This window comes from Rutidosis leptorrhynchoides, chromosome 11 (assembly GCF_046630445.1).
Source record: "Rutidosis leptorrhynchoides isolate AG116_Rl617_1_P2 chromosome 11, CSIRO_AGI_Rlap_v1, whole genome shotgun sequence".
Lineage (NCBI taxonomy): Eukaryota > Viridiplantae > Streptophyta > Magnoliopsida > Asterales > Asteraceae > Rutidosis > Rutidosis leptorrhynchoides.
The window spans coordinates 42,508,691-42,524,670 of NC_092343.1; positions in this window are offsets into that span (position 1 = coordinate 42,508,691).

Below are 15,980 nucleotides of genomic sequence, written 5' to 3' on the forward strand. Positions count from 1 at the left end.
TGAAATCCGAGATAAAAGAGGAGCAGAAAATCTCGCCGCTGATCATCTTTCTCGTCTTGAAAATCCCAAATTAGAAGTTCTAAATGAATCGGCCATACAAGACAACTTTCCTGATGAATATCTATTGAAGATAGATTATAATGAAATTCCATGGTTTGCAGACTATGCAAACTACTTAGTATGTAGATTCCTTGAGAAAGGATTGTCGTTCCAAAAACGAAAGAAATTCTTCAGTGATATAAAACACTATTTCTGGGAAGATCCACATTTGTTTAAAAGTTGTCCCGATGGAATAATACGCCGATATGTATTCGGAGATGAAGCTAGTAAAATCTTAAACCATTATCACACAGGACCAACAGGAGGGCATTATGGGCCTCAACTAACAGCAATAAAAGTTTATGATGCTGGATTCTATTGGCCTACAATTTACAAAGGCGCACACCTTCTTTGCAAATCCTGTGATGCTTGTCAAAGGGCCGGAAAAATAAGTCAACGTGATGAAATACCACAAAATGTCATTCAAGTATGTGAAGTATTTGACATTTGGGGTATTGACTTTATGGGTCCATTTCCAAAATCTCATAATAATCTCTATATTCTCGTAGCCATTGATTATGTATCTAAATGGGCGGAAGCACAAGCTCTCCCAACTAACGATGCACGAGTTGTAGTCTGATGGAATTCAACATGACAACAAGTTCATATGTTTATATTATCACAAATCCGTTTTATGAATATTAAGACAAGCGGAAGCATTATTTCATTTATAAACAAGTGTATACGTTAAACCATTTTAGATTGAATTCCATGAAGACATCAAGTCTCGAAGCTATACTTACAAACTAAAGAGAAGGAATAAGAGATAATACCTCCTCAATATAGATTATTGAGGGCTGTTTTGGACAGCAAAGTGATGATGAAGATGATGGATTTAGAGCCTCTAACTTGAAGCCTCAAGTGTGTAATACCCCAAGCCTTTTGAGCACCAACACCACCCTTAATTTAGTTAGGACTTTGACACTTAATCAACTAGCAAAATAAGCAAGAGAACCTCTTCTTCTTGCCCCTAATACCCACGGTAGCAGCTGCTATTTTCAGCAGAAAAATGTTGCAGTTTTTTTATGTGTATATTGCTAGTTAAGTTCTCTTTGAGTCAAGCAAAAAACCCTTGGTTAAACAGAGTCAAATATGCCTTAAGGAATCTTGTTGCAAGTAACCAAGCAAGCATGGGAATGTCCTAGGAGTCCCCAAAATCTGCACTCATTTGCTTTTTAAATAACAAGTATTCTTTAAAAAAAACTTGTTATAATTTATAAAAACTTGTTATAAAAGTCCATTTTATATATATTGGTTACTTGTACTTTATAAACCTATTTATAAAGTATAACTTAATTATTTATACTTATAAATAATTATATCCTTAATATATAAATTGTCCAAACAATTTATCTCAAGTGATAATATTTTAGAAACCCGATTTTCTAAAATCCAAGTGTCGCGTATTTGTTTAATGATCCAATAGTTAAGATCAAATACGTATAAGGTGTCGGTAAGCTTGTTATTGGGTATGACCCGACTTGAATCATAACATATTAGCCACATTAATTTAATATGTCTCTCGGGCATACGAATAACATACAATCTCCCACTTGCACGAGAAATATAAGAAATTAATGAAAGTGATGGACACCGCCTAACGACCGTCCATCACCCCCAATATGTTATGACTTTGTGCCATTCAATAACATCATCCCTTTCGAGTTCCCATCTTGAATATGATTAGGTGAATCTATCATTATTTCCTTTCGTCCTAGATGTTATGTTAGATCCAAGAGACACAGAGTGATCACTCTCTTCTAGATTTAACTTTATCAGGCCTTAGACATCTGACTCTCAACGAATAAGAGGGACAAATTCCATCTTAACTACATACGTCCTAAATATATATACCTTGCATTATACCTGAGCTCTTCCTTATGAGCTACCATATTTCAGAATAGTGAAGGAAAGAATCAAGGCACAATAATTGGTAAATATCTGAACCCAATATGTATCTCAGGTCAGAGGATACAATGATATTCGCCTTTACTCAAGATTACATGTGATCAACCACAAAGGCTCCATTAAGTAAATCTTGAGAGCGGGTCTTCCAATATTTGTATCCCACAAATATCTATGAACGTTGGTTGCAACCTTGCCCCACATTCATCCTGAATGTATACCAATCCAAGTTCATAATAGTCTAAACCTCACACTTGTTCCCACAAATGTGATCGACTACGGAATTTAGAATAATAGCTTATTCATGGATAAAATATGCAAAATAGGAACATGACTCAAATAAATTAACACCATAGTTATATTAATGAGTTTGAACCACTTCGTTCCATTACAATACTTAAAACATATCATAACCAATCACTAGAATATCGAAACCCTAATGCACTAACATGCCCTTGATGTTTTGCACCATGTAAGAGTTTTGTGAGTGGATCCGCTATATTAAGATCTGTATGAACTTTGCGAATACATATCTTTCCCTTTTCAACTTCATCCCTTATGTAGTTGAATCTCCGCTCAATGTGACGGGTCTTTTGGTGAGCACGAGGTTCCTTGATTTGAGCAATCGCACCCTTGTTGTCACAAAAGATCTCAAGAGGGTCCTGAATGGAAGGGACAACTCCTAAGTCGTCAATGAATTTCTTCATCCATACAGCTTCCTGTGCTGCCAATGAGGCGGCAATGTACTCCGACTCTGTAGTGGATAATGCAACAACATCTTGTTTTGAACTCTTCCAAGAGACCGCACCTCCATTTAATGTGAAGACATAACCGGATTGTGATCGAGAATCATCTCGATCAGTTTGGAAACTCGCGTCCACGTAACCCTTTACAGCAAGTTCCTCCTCACCGGACCCGTATATTAGAAACATATCCTTAGTCCTTCTAAGGTATTTCAATATACTTTTAACAGCAATCCAATGAGTGTTTCCTGGGTTATTCTGGTATCTACTTGTCAAGCTGAGAGCGCATGACTCATCCGGTCTAGTGCATATCATTGCATACATGATTGACCCAATAGCAGATGCATAAGGGACTCTCTTCATTCTCTCTTGTTTATCTTTTGTGGTAGGGCACTGAGATGAACTGAGAGGCGTTCCTCTTTGAATAGGTACCAAACCACTCTTAGAGTTCTCCATCTTGAACCTTTTCAAGATATTTTCAATGTATGCACTTTGATTCAAACCTATCAATTTCTTGGATCTATCCCTATAGATCCCAATCCCCAAAACGTATTATGCTTCTCCAAGATCCTTAATGGAGAAACATTTACTTAGCCAGGTTTTAACTCCTTGCATTGCCGGAATATCATTTCTAAATAATAATATATCATCCACATATAGTACAAGGAACATGATAGTGCTCCCACTAGCTTTCTTATATACACAAGCTTCATCATCATTTTTAATGAAGCCAAATTTCTCGGCTTCCTCATTAAAACGATGATTCCACATTCTAGATGCTTGTTTCAATCCGTAGATTGACTTCTTTAACTTGCATACCTTTTTAGGATATTTCGGATCAACAAAACCTTCAGGCTGAACCATATAGACATCTTCCATAAGATATCCATTTAGGAAAGCGGTCTTGACATCCATTTGCCATATTTCGTAATCAAAATGAGCAGCAATGGCAAATAATATCCTAATAGACTTTAGCATTGCCACAGGCGAAAAAGTTTCATCATAGTCAACCCATTGAGTTTGAGTGAAACCTTTTGCTACAAGTCTAGCTTTTTATGTATCCAAGTTTCCATGTATGTCGGTTTTCATTTTGAAAAGCCATTTACAATCAACCAGCCTTGAGCCAGCAGGTTGTGCAACAAGTTCCCAAACTTGGTTGTCATACATGGATTGCATCTCAACGTTCATGGCTTCCTGCCATTTATCCTTATCAATCCTTGATAAAGCATCTTGGTAGTTTGTTGGTTCATCCAAATCAACCACATAGCAACCATCCATGAGAAACCCATATCTCTCAGGAGGATCACTAATCCTACCAGATCTACGAACACTTTGTATACTTTGATCATCCATTTGATCATTCTCAACATTTTCATGTTGAGTGCTAGTGTCAACTAATTGTGTATCATCTACTTGATCTTGAACCTCTTCAAGATCTATCTTCCTTTCACTATTTCCTTCCAGTAGGAATTTAGTTTCAAGGAATTCAGCCTTCCGTGCAATAAATACATTCTGCTCGGAAGGGTCATAGAAATAATATCCCATATTATCCTTGGGATATCCTATGAATATACACTTTGTGGATCGAGCATTCAACTTATTAGGGATGTAACGCTTAGGATAAGCTTCACATCCCCATACCTTTAAGTATGATAGAGATGGAGGTTTTTCAAACCACATCTCAGGAGGAGTTCGTTCCACTTTCTTGGTTGGGGCCATATTTAAAATACGAGCCGCAGAGCATAGACAATAACCCCAAAATGATAGAGGCAACAAGCTTCTAGCCATCATAGATCGAACCATATCCATTAGGGTTCGATTCCTCCTTTCAGAAACTCCATTAAGTTGGGGTGTTCCAGGAGGAGTGAGTTGTGAGATAATCCCACAACTTTTAAGATGATCTTGAAAAGCATCGCTTAGGTATTCACCTCCTCTATCGGTACGAAGTACCTTGATTGTCTTATTGAGTTGATTTTGTACTTCGTTTTGATATTCCTTGAATGCTTCAAAAGTTTCGTCCTTATGTCTTAACAGGTAGACATATCCGAAACGACTGAAGTCATCAATGAAAGTAACGAAGTATCTTTCACCATTCCTAGTCATGGGCTTAAAGGGTCCACATACATCCGAATGTACTAATCCCAATAAGTCCTTAACCCTTTCATAGGTCCCTTTGAAAGGCGCTTTAGTCATTTTGCCTTGTAAACAAGATTCACATACATCAAACGAGTCCAGTTCATTTGATTTCAAAAGGCCATCCTTCTGAAGAGTATGCATTCGATTCTTGTTTATGTGACCAAGGCGACAATGCCATAAATAGGAATCACTCAAATCCCTTTTGAGTTTCTTGGTGTTTGCATGGTATATTGAGCTATTATATTGTGTGTCATCATTAACCAATTCATAAATACCATTCGAAGGCGAAGCCTTAAAATAGAACACATTATTTAAAGAAACATGGATATCATCATTAATGAAATTAAGATTAAAATCACATTGTTTCAAACGGGATACAGAAATAATGTTTCGTGATAAATCGGGTGCATACAAAACATTATTCAAAATAAGCTGCAATCCAGTTCGTAGCTTTAAAACAAAATCTCCATGAGCTTCCACGTGCACCGTTGCACCATTTCCCATAAAGAGACTTGTTGCTCCCGCTTGTTGCTTACTTCTTTTGATCCCCTGCAAAGAATTGCAAATGTGAGTTCCACATCCTGTGTCTAATACCCATGTATTAGAAGAAGTAATACTAAGCTCAATGTATACCATATATACATTACCTGAGGTTTGCCCTGCATCCCTCTTTTCCTTCAACTCCTTTAGGTAGACCGGGCGGTTTCGTTTCCAGTGACCCATTTCACCGCAACCGAAGCATGGATCTTCCTTGGGGTTTGCTTTACCGGCAACCTTTTGCTTCTTGTTGTTGTTGGTTGGGGTAACCATCTTCCCCTTTCCCTTGCCCTTGCCTTGGTAGGCGGGTCCTTTCCTCTTAGCCGCCTTCGGCTTAGAAGTGTTATTATTTTTGGACCCGCCTTCATTTATCGTAAACACGGGTGAAGCCCTTTTACCCATGCTTGCTTCTGCCGTCTTAAGCATGGCATGTAATTCACCAATGCTCTTATCCCATCCATTCATGTTGTAATTCATTACAAATGTGTCAAACCTCTTTGACAAGGAATTAAGGATAAGGTCCGTGGCTAATTCATTAGACACGTTGCAGTTAAGACGGTTCGCACGATCAATTAGGCTTTTCATCTTAAGGACATAAGATGAAACGGATTGGGTGTCATCCATACGACATGCATGAAGCGCTTGAACCGTTTCGAAGCGCTCGACACGAGCTTGTTGAAGGAACATCTCCTTCAACTGTGTGATCATGTCATATGCACCATGATGCTCAAAGTCCTTTTAGAGATCGGGTATCATAGTCCCAAGCATAAGGCAAGCGACTTGCCTCGAATCGGTGCAATGCTTATCCCAATAAGCCATGCCTTCCGTATCATCTTCGTCAGGTTGATCAGGAATGGGGTCTTCCAACACATACGCTTTATCCTCAAGTTTGAGGACAATCCTAAGATTGCGGAACCAATCCATAAAGTTTGTATGGTTGAGTCTTTCCTTTTCGAGGATAGACCTCAATGATAGGTTGTTTAAGTTAATTGGTGCGTTTGGGATGTTGTTGTTATTGGCGGCCATCTACAAAATTTAACAAAGTTGTTTAAGTATCTATTTTAGTTTAACATGTTAGAAATCATGTTAGAAATCATGTTAGAAAGATTGCATAATCATTCGGTTAAGTTTGACAAAAAGTCAAACTTTGGTCGGTCAAAGTCAACGCGTTCGGGTCGGATCCCGAACTATTTTTCTGAGATTTTTATTCATATATAAGCATGTTAGAACAAGTTACATGTGAATCGGAGGTCCACAGCGTGCCAAACATTTTTCATATTTTGACCATGTAGGTCAGAATCAAACTACGCCTATTGTCGCGCCGCGACAAAGGCTGGCCGCGCCGCGGCATTACACGCGAGCTGGTACCTGGCCAGTTTCAGTTTTCTAAGTCTCAACCCAAACCTTTTTATGCATAAAACGCAAACACTTAGAACTCGCATCTTATATCGTTAGAAAGGTAATTTGACAAAGAACACAACTAAATACATTTCACCAACCAAAAACATTATTTGCAATAACCGACTTTTCAAATCAAATGATCAATCAATGTACACATTTAATGCTTCAATTTTTACAAGTGCACATTTATGATTCGGGCATTTAATGCATACATAGAACACGCCGTTTTGTAGATAATCAAGCATACAATACAACTAACTACTTACTAACAATAATTCATGGCATTCAATGCATCAAATATTCATTTCAAGCTTATCAAACCCTAACCCAAATTCACCAAAATCACTAATCAAGTTTATGGAGTTTTCTCAAGCAACCTACACATCAAATTGAAGCTAGTGATACTAGGAACACATTTAATACATGCATTTATAACATTTAACAACATTCAAGCTACCAAATCACCAAATCAAACACACCAAAGTTCATATTTAAGTTAGTTATTTCAAATAATGAAATCGAGCATATAAATCATATAATCATGTTAGACTTGAGCCATAGACACTAATTAACAACTTTATAACTTAAAAACATCAAGAACACAAAATCTAGTGATTTTAGAAAGGTACCCAAACTTGATGAAATCGGTATAAAATCGAAGAGGAAGTTGCAAGGATTCCAAATATGTAATTTGTTTTGATTGAAGCTTGCTAGATGTGATTTAGATGATGAATCTTTGAAATGAAGATTGAGCGAAATTTGGAAAGTATTAAATGAAAATGGAAATGAAATGAAAAAGGAAATGGGGAGGTGGGGTTGACTAGTCAAAGCTAGTCACCTCTTTGGCACCTTGGCAAAATTAGTCCCTCAAGTTCGGTTGCGGTGCGTGAGTTACCTAAACAAGATGTTTTAAAAACGCGTATTAACAGAAGATGTTATAATCATATAACGGACTTAAAATAAATAAATGGAAATTCAAACGGAAAAAGGCGGGATGTTACATTACCTACTCCTTAAAAGAAATTTTGTCCCAAAATTTAAGTAGGCGTAGTAGTCGTTGTTTCTTCCTCGGGATGTTGCGTTTCCGAAATTGCGAATAGATGAGGATACTTCCTTTGCATTTGATCTTGTCTTTCCCAAGTAAACTCGGGTCCCCTTTTGGCGTTCCAACGGACCTTGACAATTGGAATTCGGCTTTGTTTTAATGTTTTGACGGAGGTGTCCACAATTTCAACCGGTTCCTCCATGAAATAAAGTTTGTCATCAATAGTAAGCTCCTCGAGAGGAATGACGATATCGGGTTCGGCAAGGCACTTTTTCAAGTTAGATACATGGAAAGTAGGATGAACGGAGCTAAACTGATGCGGAAGATCTAAACGATAAGCAACGGTTCCAACACGCTCCAAGATTTCGAAAGGACCAATATACCGCGGATTTAGCTTCCCGCGTTTCCCGAAACGAATTACACCTTTCCAAGGTGCGACTTTTAAAATTACACGATTACCGACTTGAAATTCAAGGTCGTTGCGTCGTTTGTCGGTATAGCTCTTTTGACGACTTCGGGCCGTCCTAAGCCTACCTCGGATTTGAACGATTTTCTCGGTTGTTTCATGAATGAGTTCGGGTCCGGTGATTTGTGTGTCGCCTACTTCGGCCCAACAAAGAGGAGAACGACATTTTCGGCCATATAAAGCTTCGAATGGTGCGTCGTTAATACTCGCGTGATAACTATTATTGTAGGAGAATTCGGTGAGAGGTAAGTGCTTGTCCCAAGCTTTCCCAAAATTGACAACACAAGCTCGTAATATATCCTTCAAGGTTTGTATTGTACGTTCACTTTGCCCATCCGTTTGTGGATGATAGGCGGTGCTCATATCTAAACGCGTTCCCAACGCTTCTTGTAAAGTACGCCAAAATCTAGAAACAAAACGGCCATCTCGATCGGAGATAATCGATAAGGGTACACCATGACGGGCTACGATCTCCTTGATGTAAAGTTGTGCAAGCTTCTCCATTTTGTCGGTTTCTTTCATGGCGAGAAAGTGTGCGGATTTGGTGAGACGGTCAATAATGACCCAAATAGCATCATAACCGCCCGACGTTTTCGGTAGCTTAGTGATAAAATCCATCGTTATTCTTTCCCACTTCCATTGCGGGATTTCGGGTTGTTAAGTAGTCTGAACGGTCATTGATGTTTGGCTTTGACTTTGGAGCAAGTTAGGCACTTTCCAACATAAGTAGCAACGTCCTTTTTAATGTTCGGCCACCAATATTGTTCTTTAAGGTCATGGTACATCTTATTGGCACTGGGGTGAATCGAGTATCGTGACTTATGGGCTTCGTCTAAAATAAGGCTTCGCAAGTCCCCGTAACTAGGCACCCAAATTCATCCGGCGAAAAATCGGAGTCCGGTTTCTTTAACTTCGAATCGAGAGGTGAGGACGTTCAAGTGTTCGAGGGAGATGTTTTCATCCTTGAGAGCCTCGTCTTGGGCTACACGAATTTGACTATTGAGGTTGGTGTGAATGGTGATGTTTAAAGCTCGGACAAGAAGAGGCACCGCTCTCTCCTTTCGACTTAAGGCGTCGGCTACTACGTTTGCCTTCCCGGGATGGTAACGAAGCTCACAATCATAATCGTTTAAAGTTTCAATCCACCGTCGTTGTCTCATGTTTAGTTGCTTTTGATCGAAGATGTGTTGAAGGCTTTTGTGATCGGTGAAGATGGTACTTTTGCTTCCATAAAGGTAATGTCTCCACATTTTAAGTGCGAAGACAACGGCTCCGAGTTCGATATCATGTGTCGTGTAGTTTCGTTCATGAATTTTGAGTTGTCGAGAAGCATAAGCAATGAGTTTCTTTCGTTGCATCAATACACACCCAAAACCATGTTTCGAGGCATCACAAAATACAACAAAATCGTCATTGCCTTCGGGAAGTGTCAAGATAGGAGCGGTGGTTAGCTTTGTTTTCAAGATTTGAAATGCGGATTCTTGTTCGGTTGCCCAAACGAATTTTCTTCCCTTATGAGTTAACTCGGTTAGAGGACGAGCGACCAAAGAGAAATCTTTGAAGAATCTACGATAATATCCGGTGAGACCCAAGAATTGACGAATGTGAGTAGGAGTAGTAGGAGTCTCCCATTTACTAATGGCTTCGATTTTTGATGGATCGACTTTAATACCTTGGTCACTTACAACGTGACCAAGAAATTGAACTTCCTTCAACCAAAATTCACACTTGGAGAATTTGGCATAGAGTCGTTCTTGTCTTAAAAGTTCAAGCACAAGTCGAAGGTGTTCGTCATGTTCTTCTTCGCTTTTAGAATAAACCAAAATATCATCGATGAACACGATAACGAATTTGTCAAGATACAGTTTTCACACGCGGTTCATAAGATCCATGAACACCGCCGGTGCGTTAGTAAGACCAAACGGCATGACAAGGAATTCATAACTACCATAACGAGTTCAGAAAGTGGTTTTGGAGACATCTTCCCCCTTAACCCTTAATTGATGATAACCCGAGCGAAGATCGATTTTCGAATATACACAAGACCCTTGTAGTTGATCAAAGAGGTCATCGATGCGAGGAAGAGGATATCGGTTCTTAACCGTCAATTTGTTTAGTTCACGATAATCAATGCACATTCGTAGGGATCCGTCTTTCTTTTTAACAAACAAAATCGGAGCGCCCTAAGGTGAATGGCTAGGTTGGATAAAACCACGATCAAGTAGTTCTTGGATTTGACTTTGCAATTCTTGCATTTCGGATGGAGCAAGTCTATATGGTGCACGTGCTACGGGTGCGGCTCCCGGAATAAGATCGATTTGGAATTCTACCGGTCGGTGAGGTGGAAGACCCGGCAATTTGTCGGGAAATACATCTGTAACACCCCAGGTAAAACGTTCCCCGTAGCATGATATTGTCCGCTTTGCAGAGATAGGGACGTACCCTTGTCTCCCCCGTAGGTTGCTCACGGATTTTTCTTGGCGGCCAAACACGACGAGCACTTTCCCAGGAGGTCACCCATCCTGGTAGTGGTCTCGCCTGAGCACGCTTAACTGCAGAGTTCTCATGGGATCTGCTGCGCTTGTGGTCCCAAAACGCGTCATGCTAGGAAAGGTCTCCACACCCTTATAAGGCATGTTTCGTTCCCCTCTCCAACCGATGTGGGACGGATGTAACACGGGTGTTACAATCCTCCCCCCTAATGGGACACAGCGTCCTCGCTGTGCACGTTTGGTTCAGGGCCTGGCTCTGATACCATTCTGTAACACCCCAGGTAAAACGTTCCCCGTAGCATGATATTGTCCGCTTTGCAGAGATAGGGACGTACCCTTGTCTCCCCCGTAGGTTGCTCACGGATTTTTCTTGGCGACCAAACACGACGAGCACTTTCCCAGGAGGTCACCCATCCTGGTAGTGCTCTCGCCTGAGCACGCTTAACTGCAGAGTTCTCATGGGATCTGCCGCGCTTGTGGTCCCAAAACGCGTCATGCTAGGAAAGGTCTCCACACCCTTATAAGGCATGTTTCGTTCCCCTCTCCAACCGATGTGGGACGGATGTAACACGGGTGTTACAACATCGGAATAGTCACTAACAAGCGCATCGGACTCGACTTTCTTAACGTGCGCAAGGATTGCAAAACAACCCTTACGAAGTAGTTTTCTAACTTTAATGCATGAAACGAGGTTGAGTCTGGTGCAACTCTTATCGGCATAAACAATCAAAGGTTCACCGTTCTCGATAGGAATCCGGATTGCGTTAAGATCACAAAGGATGTGAGATTTCATTTTAGCTAGCCAATTCATACCGATTATTACATCGAAGCTTCCTAGTTCCATGGGTATCAAGTCAATTTCAAACTCATTACCCAAAATGTTTGACGTACACCCCCGGAAATATGTGTCGGCACTCAATAGTTTCCCGTTGGCCACTTCAATGGTATAAGTGGTATCTAGTGGAAGTGGTGGAGTGCTAAAAGAATGAGTCAAAGTCTTGGAAAAAAAACTCTTATCGGCACCTGAATCGAATAAACAAATAACATAAGTGTTGTTGAGGAGAAACGTACCCGTGACTAATTCATTGTCATCTCGGGCTTCCTCGGTGTTGATGTTGAAAGCTCGGCCTTGTGTGTTGGGGTTGGCTTTCTTCTTCGGGCATGCATTTCTATAGTGACCCGGTTGGCCACATTCATAACAAACACCCGGTCTTGGTGCATTGGGCCCCTTTTAAGCAACGGGAGCGGTGTTTCTACATTCGTGGGCCAAATGGCCACTCTTTTGACACTTGATGCAATTCCACATTCACCCAAATGATGTTTGTGGCACTTGTTGCAAAACGGTAAAGTTCCGGCATAACCTTTCTTACCGTCGGGAGTGAAAGGCTTCTTGGCGGGGTTGTTGTTGTTGTTGCTTGATTGAGAGGGTTCCCACTTTCTTTTGGTGCCGCCCGTTTTATCCTCGGCCTTAGTTGCTGGCACTACTACTTTATCCACCGTTTCTATCAATTGGCGAGCCATGTTTAAAGCAGCTTGATGATTAGCGGGCTTGGAGGACATCACACCTTGTTTGATGCTCTTTGGAAGACCATCCATATAGAGTTCAACCCTTTGAGATTCGGGGTTCACGAGATTAGGACACATCAAGGATAGCTCGACAAAGTGTTGGTTATAGGCCTTGAGATCATTTCCAACTGCCTTCAAAGTTCTTAGCTCTTGTTCGAGCTTTCGGGATTCTTCGCGAGGGAAGTATTCAACAATCATCTTCTCCCTTAAATCGGCCCAAGAGAGGGCATGAGCTTCATCGGTACCCACCGATTGAACATAGGTGTTCCACCACGTGAGGATGACACCGGCGAAAGTGTGAGTGGAGTATTTGACCTTGTCTTGGTCCCAACAACCGCTTATGCTAAAGACGGCCTCCGTTTGTTCGAACCATCGAGTGAGTGTAACCGGTCCCCCGGTTGAAATGTCCCGTTCTTATTGATTAAAAATGTTCCATATTAATTGATTTCGTTGCGAGGTTTTGACCTCTATATGAGACGTTTTTCAAAGACTGCATTCATTTTAAAACAAACCATAACCTTTATTTCATCAATAAAGGTTTAAAAAGCTTTACGTAGATTATCAAATAATGATAATCTAAAATATCCTGTTTACACACGACCATTACATAATGGTTTACAATACAAATATGTTACAACAAAATAAGTTTCTTGAATGCAGTTTTTACCCAATATCATACAAGCATGGACTCCAAATCTCGTCCTTATTTAAGTATGCGACAGTGGAAGCTCTTAATAATCACCTGAGAATAAACATGCTTAAAACGTCAACAAAAATGTTGGTGAGTTATAGGTTTAACCTATATATATCAAATCATAATAATAGACCACAAGATTTCATATTTCAATACACATCCCATACATAGAGATAAAAATCATTCATATGGTGAACACCTGGTAACCGACATTAACAAGATGCATATATAAGAATATCCCCATCATTCCGGGACACCCTTCGGATATGATATAAATTTCGAAGTACTAAAGCATCCGGTACTTTGGATGGGGTTTGTTAGGCCCAATAGATCTATCTTTAGGATTCGCGTCAATTAGGGTGTCTGTTCCCTAATTCTTAGATTACCAGACTTAATAAAAAGGGGCATATTCGATTTCGATAATTCAACCATAGAATGTAGTTTCACGTACTTGTGTCTATTTTGTAAATCATTTATAAAACCTGCATGTATTCTCATCCCAAAAATATTAGATTTTAAAAGTGGGACTATAACTCACTTTCACAGATTTTTACTTCGTCGGGAAGTAAGACTTGGCCACTGGTTGATTCACGAACCTATAACAATATATACATATATATCAAAGTATGTTCAAAATATATTTACAACACTTTTAATATATTTTGATGTTTTAAGTTTATTAAGTCAGCTGTCCTCGTTAGTAACCTACAACTAGTTGTCCACAGTTAGATGTACAGAAATAAATCGATAAATATTATCTTGAATCAATCCACGACCCAGTGTATACGTATCTCAGTATTGATCACAACTCAAACTATATATATTTTGGAATCAACCTCAACCCTGTATAGCTAACTCCAACATTCACATATAGAGTGTCTATGGGTGTTCCGAAATATATATAGATGTGTCGACATGATAGGTCAAAATATTGTATACGTGTCTATGGTATCTCAAGATTACATAATATACAATACAAGTTGATTAAGTTATGGTTGGAATAGATTTGTTACCAATTTTCACGTAGCTAAAATGAGAAAAATTATCCAATCTTGTTTTACCCATAACTTCTTCATTTTAAATCCGTTTTGAGTGAATCAAATTGCTATGGTTTCATATTGAACTCTATTTTATGAATCTAAACAGAAAAAGTATAGGTTTATAGTCGGAAAAATAAGTTACAAGTCGTTTTTGTAAAGGTAGTTATTTCAGTCGAAAGAACGATGTCTAGATGACCATTTTAGAAAACATACTTCCACTTTGAGTTTAACCATAATTTTTGGATATAGTTTCATGTTCATAATAAAAATCATTTTCTCAGAATAAAAAATTTTAAATCAAAGTTTATCATAGTTTTTAATTAACTGACCCAAAACAGCCCGCGGTGTTACTACGACGGCGTAAATCCGGTTTTACGGTGTTTTTCGTGTTTCCAGGTTTTAAATCATTAAGTTAGCATATCATATAGATATAGAACATGTGTTTAGTTGATTTTAAAAGTCAAGTTAGAAGGATTAACTTTTGTTTGCGAACAAGTTTAGAATTAACTAAACTATGTTCTAGTGATTACAAGTTTAAACCTTCGAATAAGATAGCTTTATATGTATGAATCGAATGATGTTATGAACATCATTACTACCTTAAGTTCCTTGGATAAACCTACTGGAAAAGAGAAAAATGGATCTAGCTTCAATGGATCTAGCTTCAACGGATCCTTGGATGGTTCGAAGTTCTTGAAGCAGAATCATGACACGAAAACAAGTTCAAGTAAGATCATCACTTGAAATAAGATTGTTATAGTTATAGAAATTGAACCAAAGTTTGAATATGATTATTACCTTGTATTAGAATGATAACCTACTGTAAGAAACAAAGATTTCTTGAGGTTGGATGATCACCTTACAAGATTGGAAGTGAGCTAGCAAACTTGAAAGTATTCTTGATTTTATGTAACTAGAACTTGTAGAATTTATGAAGAACACTTAGAACTTGAAGATAGAACTTGAGAGAGATCAATTAGATGAAGAAAATTGAAGAATGAAAGTGTTTGTAGGTGTTTTTGGTCGTTGGTGTATGGATTAGATATAAAGGATATGTAATTTTGTTTTCATGTAAATAAGTCATGAATGATTACTCATATTTTTGTAATTTTATGAGATATTTCATGCTAGTTGCCAAATGATGGTTCCCACATGTGTTAGGTGACTCACATGGGCTACTAAGAGCTGATCATTGGAGTGTATATACCAATAGTACATACATCTAAAAGCTGTGTATTGTACGGTACGAATACGGGTGCATACGAGTAGAATTGTTGATGAAACTGAACGAGGATGTAATTGTAAGCATTTTTGTTAAGTAGAAGTATTTTGATAAGTGTATTAAAGTCTTTCAAAAGTGTATAAATACATATTAAAACACTACATGTATATACATTTTAACTGAGTCGTTAAGTCATCGTTAGTCGTTACATGTAAGTGTTGTTTTGAAACCTTTAGGTTAACGATCTTGTTAAATGTTGTTAACCCAATGTTTATAATATCAAATGAGATTTTAAATTATTATATTATCATGATATTATCATGTATGAATATCTCTTAATATGATATATATACATTAAATGTCTTTACAACGATAATCGTTACATATATGTCTCGTTTAAAAATCATTAAGTTAGTAGTCTTGTTTTTACATATGTAGTTCATTGTTAATATACTTAATGATATGTTTACTTATCATAGTATCATGTTAACTATATATATATCCATATATATGTCATCATATAGTTTTTACAAGTTTTAACGTTCGTGAATCACCGGTCAACTTGGGTGGTCAATTGTCTATATGAAACATATTTCAATTAATCAAGTCTTAACAAGTTTGATTGCTTAAGATG